The following is a 19,651-nucleotide window of genomic DNA, read 5'->3' as shown; positions in this document are numbered from 1 at the left end:
GGGATGCCACTCCCCACATGGCTTAGCATCCTTCCTAGGGAGGAGGGTAGATGCCCATCAGAATGAAGACAGAAAGGCTTTTTTTTTATTATTATTAATGCTAGAATATTTGTAAGTTTCTACCTTTTTTTCCTGTTTGCAGTATTTTTTGTTTCCCCACTCAGAAGCCAGTTTAGATATACAAGGCTAGCTGGAGAAAACGAAAATTAAAAAGTGCCTTTGTTATCCATCTATCTATCTATCTATCTATCTATCTATCTATCTATCTATCTATCGTGTCTGTGTGTGTGTGCGCGCGCGCGTGCGTATGCATGTGAACAAGTGGGCAAGCAGGTGATTTCTTGCCTGTGTCAGTAGTTACAGAAATTGAGTCTCCTTCTGAGTCAACGTCATTATGTTGTACTTCAGGAGGTAGTGGGCTGACTGTTGCTACCACCACTGCTGCCGCTGCTGCCGCTGCTGCTGCTACTGCAGCAGGGTGGGTGTGGTCTCTCTCCCCCACCCACATCTCTTACTGAGGATACTCACCTTAGCACACTTTGAAACATCTCCAAGAAAAGCTGGGCCCCCTTGGTTTTAGAGGCTGAGGGGTGTCTGGACGTGGGGGCCACTGGCTGCATCTCACAGACGTCAGAGGGTCAGTTTGCAATAGGCATCTCCGGCTCCTCCTTTGGTCTATGCTGCCTTGCAGGCTGATGGGCTCACACCTCATTTGTTTTCATGGTTTCTGCAAAGGATCTCAGTGAAACACTGTAGCTGCAAAGCATTTTAAGCAAACGGAGTAGGAGCTGCTTTGAATTACAAAGCCCTGTGTTCTAACCTTTGTTTCTAATCAAACTTTCCTGGGTTCTTTCTGCGAACAGGGCCTTGGACAGAGGCATGTTTTTCAGGGACATTGGGTTCTTCCTTCAAATGCTGAGGTGGAAGGGTGCTGGTGGAAGGCGGCAGTGTTGTCTACAAGTTGAGGTTTTCTGGGATGACCTCTTGGGCTACTGGGGATGTTCCCCCTGAAATGCTTGCCTGTATCTTTCTTTGCACTGCAGGACTCCTGTACTCTCCCCACAACTGCCTCTGCTGACTCTCTGACCAAATGGGTGGGAACTTGCCTGATGTATACCCTTTGTTTTCAGTCATCTTGCTCTAAAAAAAAAAAAAATGAGCAGAAAAAAACGAAAATCCCTGGGGGCTTTATGGTCTGGGTTGCTTTGTTACTCCTTGGAGTCTTTCCATAGGAATTTGTGCTAGCGTTTAGAAGTGTTTCTTTTATTGAGAGAGAAGAAGAGAGCTCATTTTTTTTTCCTGGTGACACAATATAGAAAGAAAGGTACCGTGGGGAGAAAGGAGACGGATGAGGTAGGCGTTGAAACTCTGACTCGCGTGAAAATGTCAATCCTCGCAAGAGCATGGATTGGGACAGTTCTGCCTTGGCTTTAAACAGGAGCCTGATGATGGAGACGGGGTGTGGTGAATAGTCACAGAGTTCTTGACATCACGGGGTCCTGTGGCTATGAGTGGAGCCTGTAATTAGGAGAGCAATCAAGACGATGGGATTAGACCTTCCACATCAGAGCATAAGGCTCCGAATTTTACTTAGCATGAGCTCAGCTTGCAGATGATCATTCTGCTGTGGTTTTTCGTGAAGACCACCGTGGGGGAAAGGCATGTAAGTCTCATCTCGCTGCTAGTTAACACAAATCAGTGAAAGTTGCCGGGGCAAACCCTCTTCCGGGTGAAGGGCTGCCGTAATTACTGTCTCCTGAAAGAAGATGGCGAAACACACATCACATATGAGTCCTGGCTTGCTCCACGAAACTAAAAGACATTCATTGGAGAAACTGGTTCTCTTGTTGTTGTGTCAGAGCGAGGGATTTCTAACAGAAGGACTTGACAGAGGAGACAAAAGGCCTGGTTAAGTAATCAAACACTCAACGCAGGTGTTCAGTTTTCCCTGCAGCACTTGTACCTACCAGATGAGCTGGGCCTAAAGTACAGTCTCCGTGGGTTAAGATTTCAGCATGTAAACATTTTTCACCGATGACATATTTTATGTAGGTATTTCTAGTACATAGATGGAAGCCTTTGTTTTGTTCAGAGGTGGGGCAGTGGCCCATTGCATCACACAGGCTAGGAACAGTCCTCAGGACACATGTGTTCATCAGGCTTCCCTGTGGGATTGCTGAATTGGCCACTGGCAACTGTTGGCTTAGCTGTTGGGCTGCACAGTAAGGAATTATCTCTTTAATCTCGTCCCTGTTCTCCTCTGCAAAGGGTGACTGTAATGTCACCAGGCACCATATGCCTTGCTGCATTCTGAAACATAATTTCAACCACCACTGCTTTCGTTATAAGAAAAAGAAACCTATTGAAAGTAGCTCAAATGGTAAGCAGGCTGGCCAAGACAATAATGACTTCTCTTAGGGGAAAAAGGAATAAGGATATGCACAAGTACAGCCAACTCAAAGGAGCTGCGGCTTTGTCGTCAACTACTCTTGTTTCTTTGTCCCCGTGAGCATGATGGCCTCATCTCTACCCCGTCCCAGGACAGGCACACACAGAGTACATCTCACTTTCCTTTCCCGCACAGTTTTCTGTGTGTCTGCTCATCAGTATGTACATGCCCACGCCGTCTTCATTTGAGCACCTATTTTAGACCATATTTTTACAAAAGAAAGAGCGGGAAAAATAGAGAGGAAAAAAAGAGATAGACAAAAGACTGATGGGTTGCTTGCCCATCAATGAGTTGTCTTCCCTCCCTATGTTAGAGTGGATTACTTGACTAAGTTAGATCAGGCTAGCCACAAATAGTTGGTGAACTGGGGACAATTTTTGTAGCTCCTTCGAATCCCACAGCAGTTGTGGGGCCGGTGGAAAGCTTTTCATGCTGGAGTCACCCAGAGTCCAGGTGGCGAGAGAGAACAGCACTTTGCACACTAATATCACAAATGCTAGATGGAAAACAGCATGGAGTGCCTTGGCTTTCCAATTAAATGCTTGGCGGGGATGACATGCACCTCTCCTTGCTCTCAACACATGGACCCGAAGTAACTGACCTGCTGCTTACCTTCTGTTGCTGTGAAGGCGCTATGACCGTAGCAGCTCTTTAACTGGGCCTGGTTTCCAGTTCAGAGGTGTAGTCCATTGGCATCGTGGCAGGAAGCGTGGCAGCATGCAGGCAGACATGGTGCTGGGGAGGAGGTGAGAGTTCTACATCTGGAGGTGCAGGCAGCAGAAAAAGAGAGAGATGCTGTGCTTTGGAAACCTCAAATTCCACCCCCAGTGACACACTTCCTCCAACAAGGCCACATCTTCTAATAGTGACACTTATTGGTGACAAACCTTCAAGTCTGTGAGCATATTCAAACAGCCACAGCTGCTAACCACATGCGGAGAAAGGGTTTGCTAGAATATTTGTTAAATGGCAGCAGCTCGTACAACTTGTTGGAATGAAGGATTTAGCTTTGCCTGATTATCTCCGGCAATTATGTAGCCAATGAGATGTTTAGCAGTCCATTTTCTTCACTACAATTCTTTGCCTATGAAATGAATTCTTTAGAAGCAATATATACCAGGATATTCCTACCTTGAAGCTATGTGGAGATAATGATGACAAAGAAAATTACCAGGGGCCTGCTACCAGGAACATTGATTTGTTCAAATGGGTTGGTCCTCACTGTAAGAATTGAGGTTGCTAATATTAGCCCAATACTGATAGGCAAGGCTGCTAACAGTGACTCTAAATCCTCTTTGTGTGTTATTGCTTCCAAACGGTGATTTGGAAGTAAATGTCTCTGACGTTGCAATGGAAACTTCCCATATTGTCCTTTATAAATTTTATGTCTTAGAGGTATGTTAGGCAGAATGGCATACAGTTACCCAGAAAGGCTGCAGATCACACCAGTGCTCCATAGAGCAGAAAAAAAGAGAGATCTAGTTCAGGCCCAGTGCTTTGCGTCACCCTTTCTTGACAACAGAAAGAGCACACACATTTTATGATGTATTCTTGGACCCTGGCTAAGCAGCACTCATGGGTACAACCAAAGGACTCTGTGAACCATGTTTTTACTCTAATTTCATTATTTCCTAGTTAACATTGCTGATTTTTGAATACTTTCTTTAATCTACCGCTGACTTTTCATTAACTAAAACTGTCTTTTTAACGGAAACATATCCTTCCTCCCTCCTTCACAGTTTTTTACTCTTCTTCCTCTCCTTCCTCCTACCCCCTTAACGTTCATTGTTTTATTTCTTGGATGCATCCTTTAGAGAGAATCTTTTTTTTTTTAAACAGAAATCATCTTTCTCTTATATTGTAGCTAGTCTTACAAGGGGGCCATATCATTATTTGATATTTTTTATTTTTAACTACTATCTCTACTCGCTATTTGAAAAAGGTAGTGGAGATTAAATATGTTCTGTTACTTCGAATATTTTTATTTTGCTCTTGAAACTGTTTGTCAGCCTGGCTGGTTTTAGAATTCTAGGTTGGAAAATAATTTCTTTGCAACCATGAAGATATTTCCCAGTTTCTTAGTTCTGCTGTTTAAAGACAACATTTTGTTCGTTAAATATTTAAAACAGAAGTTAAAAGATTATGTGTATGTGTGTAAGCCTAAACATGCATGAATTTATTTGCATAGCATGCGTATAGGAGCCCACAGAGGCCAGACGGTATCCCAGCACCTAGAACAGAAGGTATAGACTGTTGTGAGCTGCTTTGTGTGAGTGTTAGGAGTTGAGCCAGCTCCTCTGCAATAGCAGTTCATGCTCTTAATCATTGAGCCATCTCTCTAGCCTGTCTCAAGCATTTTAAAAACCACTTTCTTCATTATATCTATTTACTTATTACTCCTGTTTTCACGTGCACAGTCATACGCATGTGTGGAGTCTATACGATGACTTCCCTTCACCATGTGGGTCCAATGAATCGAAATCAGGTTGCCAGACTTGGTAGCAAATGTCTTTACTCATTTCCCGTCTTCCTAGCTCTCCTTAAGCGTCTTTAAGAGGTCTGTTTTTCTTCTTTGCAAAGTCTAATGATATGATATCTTTATTTTTGTGTTCATCTTTTCACCTCCAAAAGGTCTCTTTCGGTGTTAGAATCTTATGTTTGCTGGAGCATCCCGTTCTCGTTTCAGGGAATTAATTGCATCTTGTCTTTCTGAGACATTCATGACACTTTAAGATGTTCATGTATTTATTATTTTCATGAATCCATTTCTGCTCATAAAAAATCCAGCCAAACCATAAAAAGTATTCCCTGGACTGGAAGTCTTTCCTCCCTTGACACTTGCCCTCTTGCTTCTCCCCATCAGTATCTCCCTTTAAGACTAGAAAGCATCTTTCCAGGCATTTAGCTCACATGTGAGGATGATGGAGTTCCAGTGTGAGGGGTCACTATCACAGCATCCCTGCCTTTCCTTATGCTATCCCACTCTTGTGTCTTAGATGTGCTATCTCAAAAGCCTCTGCTATTTAACTCATGGAAGAAGAGCTGTCATTCTCGTGTTACTTGGGAGTGGAGAGGTGGTAATCTCTGACTGGACTGGAGCAGGATCTGGGGTCACTGGGTTTCTTAAAGGGATTTTAAAAAATCCTGTGTTTGGCTTCACCATTTCTTGTTCCTCCCATTTCAAGTCTGTCTGAATCTTTGAAGCCTTCTTCTACTCACTCTCAGCATTGGTTCCCAGTATGACTTTAGTATTCAATGATATAATATAGCCCAGAGGGACTTCTTCTTCAACTTCTATGGAAATCTAAGCTTCTCGTTATTCCTGCTTAGAGACTTCTGACAGCAGTTGCCTAGCAAGATCAGACACAAAGTCTTTTCATTTCCTTCTCCTGGTCTTACTCTAGGTTCTTTAAGATAAGGAAAGGGGAGTATGAGAGAAGAAAGTGTATCTTTATTTATTATTTGTATGTATTTTTTTTTCAGATTGAGGTTGAATATTTATTCAGGGGGTTATGAAGGGGAAAGAGAAGGGGAGAGAGAGAGAGAGAGAGAGAGAGAGAGAGAGAGAGAGTAGAGGGGAAAGAGACAGAGAAAAGGGGAGCAGAGAAATGGGGAGAGAGGCAGAAGCTGCCTCTCCGATAGGAAGATGGAAAAGAGAGAGCCTTGTATGTATGTTTTGTGTGAGTTTGTATGCACCTGTATGTACAAGTGTCAGAGAGATGTCAGAAGGTGTTGGGTCCCTGGAGAGTGTTTGTTATAGGTGGAATTATAGGTGTTTGTGAACTGCCTGATATGAGCTGCTTGGACCCAAACCTTGGTCCTCATGATAGAGTAACAAGGGCTTTTAACTGCTGGGCAATCTCTCCAGCCCTCGACAATGTATCTTCATCCTTCTGCAGCTTCCACCATATCCCCACTTCAACCATATGGTCTACCCACAGAACCTCTTTCTCCTGGTATCTCGAGGACTAGGACAGTTGCCATATTGGAAAATATTTTTCAATTTGCTTCATGTTGTTAGTCTTTCTCAATGCCCATATAATCCATGCAAAATGTTCCAGAACCTACTGTCTCTTCACTTACCATTCTGGCCAGGCACCCGTCCTCACATCTCCAAAAAAAGGTCAGACAGGATCCATGTTTTCAAAATCTGAGAACAAAGTCCAATACAACTGTTTAACTAATCCAAGGACAGAACAGGGTTGCCTCATAAACTTCTGGTCCTCAGCAAGAATGTTGCTTAGGAGTCTTTTTTTATTAGAGATTGCATCTTTTAAAGCTTTCAGAATATCTCAACTAGGATTCCTTATTTGTTTTGTAGAGAGACAAGCACAGGAGAAATGAAACAGTATTGTGGTGGTCTAAATAGGTACGGCCTCCATAGATTCATGTGTCTGAATTCTTGGTCCATAGGGAGTGGCACTATTAGGAGATGTAGCCTTGTTGGAGAATGTATGGCCTTGTTGGAGGAAGTGTATCACTGTGGGGGTGGGCTTGGAAGTCTCATATGTTCAAGCTATGCCCAGTGGTAGATAGTACACTTCCTGTTGTTTGCAGATCCAGAAAAAGAACTCACAGCTACATCTCCAGCTCCATGTCTGCCTGCATGCTATCATATTTTCCACCAAGATGATAATGGACTAAGCCTCTGAACTATAAGCCAGCCCCAATAAATGTTTTCCTTTATAAGAGTTGTCATGATCATGATATCTCCTCACAGCAATAGAAGCCCCAACTAAGATGAGTACTATTTATATATAAAGTCTTCATCTGGAGACGTCTCTATGGTTCTTTTGTACAGACTGCTGAGGATAAGTACTGCTTACTGACATCCCTTTCTGGGTGTGTCCATACTATCTTTTTCCCATGTTGTATTTAACAAAGGACATAGTCATTGTCTTTTTCTAACGTGTGTGTATTTGAGAGATGGAGCCATACAGAGTCCATATCTGAATTCCTTGTCTCTAGTTGGATTTGACCAATACAAAATTAATAACAAAGAAAGAAACTTGAGTAAGACTAAGATGTCCTGCTTCAGGATTCTTGTAGGAATAAAATTCACTCCAAATAAATCAATGGAAAATGCCTATCAAAATAAGGCAGGGTTAAAACAAAAAAAGAGGAAAAGGGTCATATGGTTCCTATTGATGTTGATAACAGGAACCCATTCCTATCTCTGGGAGAGAGAAAGCAAGGGAAGGAGTCCTGGAACTCAGAAAGCCCTGATGCTGGGAAGGAGGGACCACGCAGTGCAAAAGCTGCCTCAGAGACACAATAGGAGCAAAAGCAAGTGAATAGTCTTACAGAAGAGGAGCCATAGTCTTAGAATTTAAAACCTTGTCTCTGACTAAGAATGCATCGCAGGAAAGATGGGAACAACCAACAGCTTTGCTGAGAACCATCAAACTCGGGATTCTCATTGCATCAAGAGAAAGGATGTTCTCAATTAAAAAAAATTTTAAATAATGTGATGGTTTGAAAGAAAATGACCCCCAAAGGGAGTGGCACTATGTTAGGAGGTGTGGCTTTGTTGGAGGAAGTATGTCACTGTGAAGGTGGATTTTGAGGTCTCATACATGCTCAAAACACTGCCCAGGGTCTCACTTCATTTCCTGTTGGCTGCATGATTTAGGACACTTGCCTCCTTCTCCAGCACCATGTCTGCCTGCATACCACCATGTTGCGCCATGATGGTAATGGACTAAACCACCCCAATTAAATGTTTCCTTCATAAGAGCTGCCATGGTCATGGTGTCTCCTCACAGCAATTGAAACTCTACCTAAGACAAATAATTACATATATGAATACTGTATTTACATCATTTCTACCCTGTTTTGACTCCTTCCATTTCCCTTCATTCTTTCTCAAATTATCTCTTCTTCTTGAATTGTGTATGTATACACACATATATTCTTATATATAAAACAAGTTATATATATATATATATATGCATATATTCTGTTGAATCCATTTAGTGTTGATTGTATGTATAAGGGTTTAGTGTTGATCACTTGGGATTGCATAACCCATCAGGGGCCTTGTCCATGAAGAAGATTAAGTCTCTCTCTCTCAGCTGTCATTGCTTGTCTGTAGCTTTTTTTTTTTTTAAACAGGGTTTCTCTGTAGCTTTGGAGCCTGTCCTAAAACTAGCTCTTTGTAACCAAGTTGGCTTCAAACTCACAGAGATCCACCTGCCTTTGCCTCCTGAGTGCTGGGATTAAAGGTGTGCACCACCACCACCCAGGCCTTTTTTTGGTTTTTTGAAACAGGGGTTTCTCTGTAGCTTTGGAGCCTGTCCTAAAACTAGCTCCTGTAGACCAAGTTGGCCTCAAACTCACAGAGAGCCACCTGCTTTTGCCTCCTGAGTGTTGGGATTAAAGGCATGCACCACCGCAACCTGGAATTTGTCTGTTGCTCTTGTACCCCCTACCTAGGGGTGGGGACTTGTAAAATTTCCTCCATCCATGTGCGCGTGCCAACTAGTACTGTCATTGTACTAGCCTTGTTTAGGTGGCCATATTGTTGAAATCTTGGGCATAACTTCTTGGTTTTATATATAAGAAAGCACTATCTCTTAGCAGACATCCTAGGCCTCTGAATCTTACAATCTTTCCTCCCCCAGTTCCATGCTACTTCATGAGCCTTTGATGCAATGATTGTGTGGCATTAATTAGGGCTACACACCTCATGGTTAGTTGTTCTTTTCATTCTGGCCAGCTGTGGGTTTCTGTAATGGTCTCTGCTGAAAACAGAAGGGAGGATTGAGAACTACCCTTGTGTGTGGGTCTGAGTGTCTATATTTAGAATGTAGTTAGAGATGATTCTGGTTCAGAAAAGTGGTAATAGTAGGCTTCTTGACCTCACCAGCTCCCCACCTCAAAAATGATTTCTTTCACATACAGCCTCAAAGCTACCTTAAGCATTATCTTGGTGAAATAAAACCACATCACACTTCGTATACTTACATATTAACTTACATATTAAGACTTTCTTGACCTTCAAAAGGAAATGGTTACTATATCCACTGAATGATTTAGTAGACATCGTTTACTTTTGATTCTTTTTTCTTTTCCTGCTAATTATGCTATGGAATGAGGGACGCTGTCACATCAGTTCTCAGGCATCTTCATCAGCTTTGAGGAGGGAAAGTCCCATACACCTTTTATTGCGCAGAAAATTTGTAAAGTACCGACTACCCTTTAGATATTTGCTTTAAGGGAAAGGGAAGGAAGGGGAAGGAGAAGAAAGGAATGGAAAGATAAAAGGAAACCTAGCGTGTTGTTCTTGGGTTGGGGAGGATGGGACGGTGCCACCAACCCAGCCACCTGTTTAATGGCTCTGTTCATGCAGTCATAATTCTATGGTGTTCCCAGCGACTGTTGAGAAAAATGCGGTGTGCAAGGGAGCTGATCTACCCAAAGTCCCCAAAGGCCAGGACAGTAATAACTTCAACAGGTGTTCAGAAAGCTTCTGCCAAAAGGAAAAACAATTAGATCCTGTGGGGTGGAAGTTTAGAAGTTACATACAAATCATCTTGTCTGTTTGATAGATGCGTTCTGCATGTGCTCTTGGAGAAACTGTATTATGTCAAAAGACTAAATTAATCATGAAGCCGTGATACAATCTGGAGTGCTTAGCTCATCTCAAATTCAGAAGTTCAGATCACTTGTAAAGGAATGATATGCACATTTATATTTAATCACAGCCTAACTCAGACATAAAAGGAGGCAAGAGAGCTTCTTGCGAATAAATGTCCTTTGTTAGTGAATTTGGCAGCAGGAGGCAGATGGGCGTTATGTTCCCTGTCATGTGCATATTAGGCTGTTTCATTTTCTTTGATCTATACACAGAACACATTGGAGGCCCTCAAATGTCTCTTAGTTAAAATTCTCAATACAGTTCTGATTATCTCTTTCTTTCTCTCTCCCCCAGGATGCGAATTCTCAGTGAGGACCATCTGAAACAGCTGAGCTCAGCAACGCTCACACAAATTTGCTTGAGGTCCTAGAATTTAAATTGCTCTACAGCTGATGACGTCAAACAGCTACAGAAGTCTGTCAAGTTCACTTCTTTAGTGTCACGTTCCTTTTGTCAGGAAGGTCTTGACAACTCTTAATTGAGTTGAAGATAATCATTAGCTGTGGGCTGCCTCTGACTAACACACAGTTTATGATTTAGCACCGCATGTAGATTTTCTAAATGTCTTTAAATTTTTTTAATTTTATTTTTATGTGTATGGGGGTTTTGCCTGCCTGTATGTCTGTGTACCATGTGCCTGCAGAAGAGTTCCTTAGGAGCACCAGATCCACTAGGACCAGAGTTACAAACAGGTGTGGTCCACGATGACAGTGCTGGAAATCAAACCCAGGTTCCCTGAAAAGAAGAGTGTTCCTAACCACTGAGACACCTCTCCAGACCCAGATTTCAAATCCTCTTACTAGTTATTTGTGCAGGAGCTTTTATTCATCAGAAAGTACATTTAACAAGAACGAAGTCCTTTGGCTATACATTTGTATTATAAATGAAGGCCACTGATACCTATTTATTTCTTATTTTCATGAGGTTAAAACGTGTGTGTCCATGTTTACATGTTTGTATGTGTGAAATCGGGAGAAATAAAGATCAATAAGGCAACCATATAAGTGTAGTAAAATGTATTGTTGACAGAGTTGTAGTTTGAATGTGGAATGGTACCCACAGGCTCATGTGTTTGAATATCTCATCCCCAGATAGTGATGCTGATGCTCTTTGCTAAGGTGGTAAATCATTAAGAGATGGTGCTTCATTGGAGAATATTGTTCAGTTGGAGCAGGGTCTTGAGATTTTACAGCCAAGTCCTTTTCCCCATCTAATCCCTGCTTCCTGTCCATGGATGCATCTGACTAGCCACCTCATTCTCCTGTGTGTGCATGCCTCCCCATGTTGGAGTCACTCCTGGAAGACTGTCAGTCAAAATAAGCCCTCCCTCCTGTGTCACTCTTCTCAGTTGTTTGGTCACAGCATCAGAAAAAGAAGAACAAGCAGAGGTGAAAAGTACATTTCTTGGTCCCAGCTCTGTTCTTCAGGACCAAGGAGGGCTCACGTCTAAGAAGAAGACTTTTGATCACAGTGGGAGGGCCCGGGAGCTAGCCAGGGAAAGCGGCAATGGCAGTGGCAAGAACTACAGTCTCCGTGCTGTACGTTCAAGTCCGGGAATCTGGTATATCTGAAATACAGTGAGTAACTATGATAGGATGTTTTCTTTGTAAAACTTCAATTGATTGATAAAAACATTGGCAATAATCTGGATAAGGACGTAGGCAGCTTCAGAACTGCTGGTGACATTTGCTGGATATTGTCAATGTGTCAGATGGGACGCTGGGTACCGGATGTCATTTTTTAAAAATGTGGTTCTTCAAACCTTCCCCTGAGGCAGGCAGTGCTTTCTGCCTCTCAAACCTGGGGGGATTCACACCGAAGATGTAGAAAAGACATCAGATTCTGATAAATGGAGAATCCTGGATCTAAGTAGGTCTTTAATCAACTTTGTTTATGGTCTGTCTGGGTGCGAAAATTATTAAAGCAGCATAATCACCTTCAGGTAATATTTATATTTAAAAAATACTAGTTTTTAAAATCAGAATATAAACTATTTTCAAATGGCCGTTTTTTCATTCTGACACTCTTTGTAGTAGTGTAACACACATAGAGTTGTTTGCAAATTCCAATGAGAACACACGAGCAAACACTACGCATGTGTAGAGATACAACACATAGTTTTCAAGTCTGAGCAGAAATGAACCCAACTGTAGAAACTGTTATCGTTATATCTAACAGCTAAATAATAATAATAACAATAACATAATAATAATAAACCCAATGTGCTGAATTGGGTTCCCAAGGACGGTCTCTATGAACCAGTTATTGGAGATAAGCCCCACACCAAAAGACCATGCCTGGTGTTATTTTCAACATCATGGGCAAACCTTGGCTTCTGTGTGTTTGACATCTCAAATCCCTTTTAAGTTCCTCACTGTGATCCAGCCTGGTCTGTTTACCAAATCTAAACCTCTGGAAAATTTGCTCCTGCAGAAGATCTCAAAGTGATGATTTATCTTAGTGGCACGCATTTGTCATGCACCTTCCTTCCCAGCGCCTTGCTGGGGGCTGGGGTTTCCATCCCTAGCTTTGACACCACTGGGAATATCCTTTCTCATTTTGTTCCCTGTCTGCTTTCTTTCTGTCCTTCCCATTAACCCTTTTATGTCTGCCCACAGGCTGGCTTTCTGTTTGTTCTTCTCCATCCTCGCTTCTGGCTTTCATATATTTCCTTCTCATTGCGGGTTGTTTTCTTCTTGCCTCCCCTCCACACTGAATGTTTCCTTTCAGAAAGGTATGCACAGATCCGAACCTGGTGTCTCCCAATTCCCTGCCTTGTTTCTTTCTACCTCTTGTATGACTAAGGCTGGCTGATTTGCAATTCTGTTTTTTCCGTTCTTTTTGCCCCCCCCCCCAGTTGTATAATTTCTTGCATGGCTTTATTGCTTTGGAGGAGACTGAAATATTGCCAAGTGACCTAGAAGACCTGACCAGTGGTCTTTTGTTTCTCAGCACCCATGGGACAGTGTTTAAATTTTATGGGGTGTGAGGTCTTATTTTGGATACCAGACATCTCCTTTGGCTCAGGAAACCTTTGGGAAAATAGATATTGAAATCTTTAAGTAATGTAATACTAACTGCTCTTTTGACAACTTCTTTGTCTGTGTAGATTTCAAGTAAACATGCCAATTTAGAGATGAGGTTGATAGAAATAACTTACAGCATTCCTATGCTGCAACATTCAAATTCTCTTTTCAAAATAATCTGTGTCCACTAAAGCAGCAAAATAGGAAAAATCTATTTCCCCACCACAATGATTATTAATGTATTTCTGGTGCTTTAATTTTTTTTATTTGCTTCAGATAAAAAGGTCTGTTGTTCTCCTGGTTTGTGACTATTGAAAATAATTTATAGATATTATGCACTAGTTTTGTATTTTTTCCCTAGTATAATAGCTAAATTATTTTAATAGTCTAGATTTTCATTGCAAAAACCCTGTATACATAATATTCCCTGGTGTGTCTGGAATAGGTCTAGTCAGTTGTGTGCCTGTTGTTAAATACTTTTTTCTTGTATGTGGCATATGGGGATTGGAGCCAGTGCCTTTTGCATGCTAGGTTGTCCGCAGCATCCTTGGGCTACCCTTCCTCTCGCTGTGAAACATTCCTGCTGTTAGCATTCAACAAGGACTGCCTTTGTTTCATCCTTCAATGATTTCCCACGCGATCCCGCAGTCCTTGTCATAGGGGCCTAAGGTATGAAACACAGAACCCTGGCTAATAGAGGTGTGGCAACCTCTTCCAGCAAAATTCCGTAACAACATGGTACCAGGCACAAACTGCAAAAGCCTGTGGGCTTGCCTGTGACTAGAAATAGCGTGAAAAGGCAATAAATAACATTTCCGAAGTGAAAATGCAGGCTGACAGGCACAGCTCCCCAGGGAAAGTTTATTGATGTCCTTTCTCAACACGAATAAAGAATGGGACATGGCAACCAAGAGTCCCCGCGCTTGGTACAGGTGGATGTCCGTGGAAAGGATGGAGCACTGTAAACTCACTAGAGGCAGACTGATTTTAGATAATGGGTTAGGACTGCCAGCAACAGAAAAAGACAGAAAAACTAGCTTAGGCAACCATCAGCGTTAGCGCCCGTGCTTGAACATTCAGGAGGGGCAGCTTGAGGCAGGCTTAATCCAGAGGCTCAGGCAGTTTTTCTGTTTGTTCAGCTGTCGATGCCTCCGTGCATTGGGTCCAGCTTCCCTCTGGTTTGCTTCCTACGCGGACTGACTACCGCTACTCTAAGCCTCACAGTTCCATTTCATGACTTTCAGAGAAAGTGAAAACTCTTTTCCTCGTGGCTTTATTCTTAAATTAAAAGTGAGAAAAATTATTTCCCAGGAGTTCTCTGTGACCTTTCTTTGTATTCCAGGTGTCTGAAGCATATCACACGTCCATTCCCGTACTAATCCTCGTATCAGGGCAGGGCCGCAGGATGATTGACTTGCCCATGTTCCTAAACCAATCACTGTGACAGATGCATTGAGATTAGCTTCAAGCCAATCCGATTCACCCTGTGAGGAAGAGATGTGTTTAGTGTGCACATACACATGGGCTACATGGGGGAAAGATGTCTGGTTGAAGGGGCACCAAGCTGTTGTTAGGAAGAAAAAAGAAATAGATGCTACGTAAGTCTGATCATCCTAATTGTCATTCTGGAGCATGCTGCAGTTTAGGGCTTACAAATATTAAAAAGTTTGTGTAATTTCGATAGGTAATACATCTAGTTAAAAAACTATGATTATGACAAAATTTTGTGTTATTTAACTTCATTGAAGAGGTAGGTGGCTGATGGGAAATTGTGGCCGAATGGTCCTGTAAGCCTGTTTCCTAGGTTCTTACTATTCTCACTCACCAGCTTTGAGGCTTGGGTACTTTGCTTCATTCCTTTATGCTGTAGTTTAGTTTCTCCGTCTGTAAAGTGCTACCCTGTCTGCAGGGTTTACTGACTCGGCTGTCAAGAGGATGAAGGGAGTTATCACTCTTCAGGAGTCCAGCTCAGAGCAAGGCTTGATAAACAGCTGTTGGAGAGATTTTGAATTTTCAACATACAGTATGATAAATTTCCTCTTGCCCTCTCCATTGGTTATTCGTACTATACATTTACAAGTTAAAATTATTTGTAAGTATTAGCATTTTAATCTATACCATAATTTGAAATAAAATTATTATTTTTTAATATCTTGGGAAGTAGCTCAATGGTAGCTTGCTTGCTTCGTCTTCCCAGAGCTCTTAAGTTAAGTTACAGTGACACACACACAGAAAGAGAGAGAGAGAGAGAGAGAGAGAGAGAGAGCATATAACCTTGGCGGGAGAAGAGATCATATATGTTGATAAGGTTCAGCAGTATCTTTTACACTCTATTCAGTTTATGCACTTTATTTTTCAAACTTCATAGTTCAATGTGTACTTTTAAATTTATACACACACATACCTCATAGCTATGTGTATGTTACAGAGACAGATGAACCCTTCCTTAAGTTGGCTGTTGACATCACATATGACCTAGAAGGAATGATGGCTTTTAACTTACACAGTGAGACTTTCTGTAGAGCATAAGGTAGCTGAGACAGGCCCATGGAGATCTTGAGAAAGTAGGAAAGTAATATTGCTCATATTTTATTGTAGTTAGGGGTGGGAGCAGGGGAGAGCTCTTATCCACAGAACAGGGATTGTGGAGCCTATAATAGCTCCACTTCCAGACTTTCACTAGCTTACCCAGGCGAGGACAATAGGAGTGATGGGACCTCAGCAGAAGTCAGTCCAGACTGTTTATCACAATGCTACAAAACTCAGAAGATGCAGAAATTAAATCTTTGGCAATCATACAACACTCCCTTGTGACACTGAATATTTATCTATTTGAACTACTCCTGACAATTTTACTGTCCTAAGCTGAGTATTTTTTTTTTTAATGTACTTCTTACCATTAGGAACTATAGTAAGCCTCCTATTGTGTGTGCTGAACCAAAGAAAAAGGCTATTTGGGTTGTAAATCTCCTGGAAGAAATCAAATTGTCTCATAGTCTTTCCTATTTTAAACGGCAAGTCATTTAGGATTATCTACAGTATAGTATAATAGATAGCATCGGCTTTCACATATCAGACACATGACAATATATTCTGTCCTTGGCATGTTAGTCTGAGGAAGACAATCGACCTAAGCCAGCCAGACGAAAACCAGCTGAAATCATCTGGAGTATTTGTATTCTTGTTGGCCCTGTTGATTGTCATTTTAATTTAGTTATTAATTTTGTTCCACGTTTCTGCCTTCGTTTTGCACATCAAGCCTTCCCTGAAGAGGGCCACATGAATCTGGGTCAGAGAGACTTCAGGGGACTCTAAATATAGTCCAACTTTGCACAGTAATTTTTTCCTTTTAATGAAAAATATTATGCAAAAAGTAGACAATTGACACTTATTTGGTACAGAAAATGCAAATTGATTTCTAAGAGGAATATTTTTTCCTAATGTACAAATACAAGGCCCACAAATTCCAATGCTTGCTTAGCTCACCGTTTAAGGGGCTGATACATTATTAATCAGGCCAGAAAAAAAAATCTGAAGCCTGTTCTAACTGTACTACTTAGTGCAAAGATGAGACTACAGACTCCATACATGTATTCTAGTCTCAACCCTAACCAGCTTTCACTGAATCAGACAGTCACTTATTTACCCTCACCAAGTGGCTGTCTAGAACCTAGTGCCTAATTTTCAGTCCTTTACTCAAGATGCATTATTTTGAGAGGACAGCTGTCTGCGAAGAGTCAGAGGTGAGAGTATGGTTACCCTGGAGTGCAATCCGGATTCATCAGATCCGTATCATTAAGTGTTCTGACTTCGGCATTCCGCAGCTCTTCATTTTTCCAGTATGTGGCTCTTAACCTCTCTGAGCTTCATTCTTTTCTCCCTCAATTGTACATGATTCAGAGTTTTTTTTTTTCCCTAAGGATTAAAGCAAATGTCTGTATATACTACAGGGTTATGATCAGTGCATACTTTGCCACTTTGCCAGCAGTAGTTAATATTTTTAGTAGCGTTTAGATTCCTAACCATTGAACAATGATATGCTCTAAAGCTACTTTAGAAATATTGTCTCAAAATTGGTAGGTATGAAACACAATTAATTATTATTTTACATTATTTGCTCCCTTGCTTCAAACATTTGAATGATTTCTTATGTAATGATGACCTTATTATTTTGTGTTCTGTTACTGCCAACAATGTGTCCTCTAGGTAGTTCCCTCCCTCTGTGGACCTGTTTGTGCAATCAGATATTCCTCTACCTCTACATTTGTCTACTCCAGTGTCCTCAGCCTTGTTCTTCAGCCATCAAAGAATAATATTTATTGTGCGCTCACCATCTAACAATGTGTGAGACACTTTGAGCAAATCATGTTTAGTTACAACAGCAAACCGGTAATTTACTTTTATCCTATTTGCAAATGAAAACCTGGTTCATATCGTAAGACACCAATAGAATTGTTTCATCAATCCTTTTTGATTTTGAGATGGGAATTTAATTACAATGTTTCTCCTTTCCCTTTCATCCCCCAAACTCCCCCACATACCCTGCTCTGCTCTCATTTAAATTCATGGCCTCTTATCTCACTATTTGTATATACATATATATTCCTAAGTATAGCCTGTTGAGTCCGTATAATGTTACTTGAATGCTTTCTGGGCTGATTGGCACTGGACAACCAATAGGTGTGCTCTTCCCTGTGGAGGGCCCCCTCTCCTGCTCCCAGCTTTACTCAGTTGCCTCTAGTTTTTTGTGTATGGCTTAGGACCCATGGGATTTTCACCGCGCACTTTGGCATTTTCTTTGGTGTCCTCTTTGTTCAGCTCACAGTTGGGAGGCCATGTTCATGAGACTTCTGTGTAGCTGTGAAATCATGGTTATTCAAGGGGAGTATACAACCATTAATGTGCTAAACCAACATAATTCCTAACAACAATCTATAAACAATTGTTTTTTACATAAAGGTAAGTGTAATCTTCACCCTTCATCAAGGAAATTTTTCCTTGCAATAGAGACCACAACAGAAATCTACAACCAATCAAGATGAAGAGTTATAGAACCCAGTTCCAACGCACGCATTTGCAAAACACTCCCACACATAAGGTTTATGGAGCATTGCAGAAGAGAGTGTAGAAAGATTGCAAGACCCAGGGGATCAGGGAATCTGCTGTGAGAGTGTGTCTCCGAGTAACATCAGAAGCTGAAGGTAACCTTTCCATCTCAAGTGTATGGAACTTGAATTTAATTCTTTATCCCAGGCTCTACCACATTCTGAATTTCATTCTAGGTTAATCTAAAAATAGGTGCCGTGGTGGTTTAAAGAGAAGGGCCCCCATAGGCTTTTATGTTGAATATTTGATCCCAGTTGGTTGAACTGTTTGGGAAGGATTAGGATGCGTGGACTTGTTGGAAGAGGTGTCACTTGGGGGTGGACTTTAAGGCTTCAAAAACCCATGTTATCTCTCTCTGCCTCATGCTCATGGATTAGAGCATCAGCTCTCTGCTACTGCTACAACACCATGCCTGCCTGCCTGCTGCCCTGATTGCCATGGATCTAACCATCTGCAATGGTGAGTCCCAAATTAAATGCATTCTTTTGTAGATTGGCTTGGTCACAGTGTCTTATCACAGTAATAGAAGAGTAAATAATACTGGTGCTGGAGGGACACTAGCCCACTCAACATGTGGGGCCTTGCCTTTCTTTCCAATTTTCTGCCTTGTTAAAAACCTTTAGATTATATTCCTGAAGCTAGCTCCCAGGGTTTATTCCCTTATTTGGACAATCCCTTCTCCCGAGGTTGACTCCCAAGGTCTAGCTATCAAAGTATTGAAGTCCAGCAATCCAGAGACCCTTTGGCTCACCTAGTTAACATACCCAATTAAAATTAAACACCTCATCCTAAGACAGGATTTCCTCTTGTGCCTTTATAAACCACCGTTTTCCTATGTGCTACATCTGTCTCCACTCTATCCAGAGGAAGTCTTTCCCTTCTCCCTTGTTCCCTTCCTCATCTCCCTCTTCATCTGTCTTCTGTGTTTGTCTCTCATTCCCTATTCTTTGTCCCTCTGCTTAAATAAATCTGCTTTGTGCTGAGAACTTGTTCTTGGAGATCTTGAGCAGCTACTTTTTCTGTCAAATGCCATGTTTGAGCTGGAGTTTGTTTGTTTCCTTTAAAGACTGGGCAATGTGCTCTACGCATTAGAAACAATGCAGTGTGTGGCCATGCCACCAAGTGGAGTTGCTCTAGTACTGTTCTTCTGAGCTCTGGGAATGTTTGCTCATCTGCCGTAGAGTGTTTTTGATGATAGTAGCCTCAGATACCATAGAGATGCTGTAGAATTTAGAGGAGACTAGATATCTCTTGTGTTAAGTATAGCATTTCCTGTGAATAAGTGAATATCGGTGAGCAGCATGTGCGGCCTACTGTGTAGCAGGAGATCATGAGCCTCCTCCATGCCCTGGGGTCTCCTAAGACTTACCTAGTTTCAAAAGCCCATGTTTGAACAACCGCCTTATTGCTGATAAGTTGGACCATATTTGT

This window comes from Microtus oregoni, unplaced genomic scaffold (genome assembly GCF_018167655.1).
Source record: "Microtus oregoni isolate MIOR12 unplaced genomic scaffold, Mior012 000000F_ref0000247, whole genome shotgun sequence".
In the NCBI taxonomy this organism is placed as follows: Eukaryota; Metazoa; Chordata; class Mammalia; order Rodentia; family Cricetidae; genus Microtus; species Microtus oregoni.
This window is presented reverse-complemented; position numbering follows the sequence as displayed.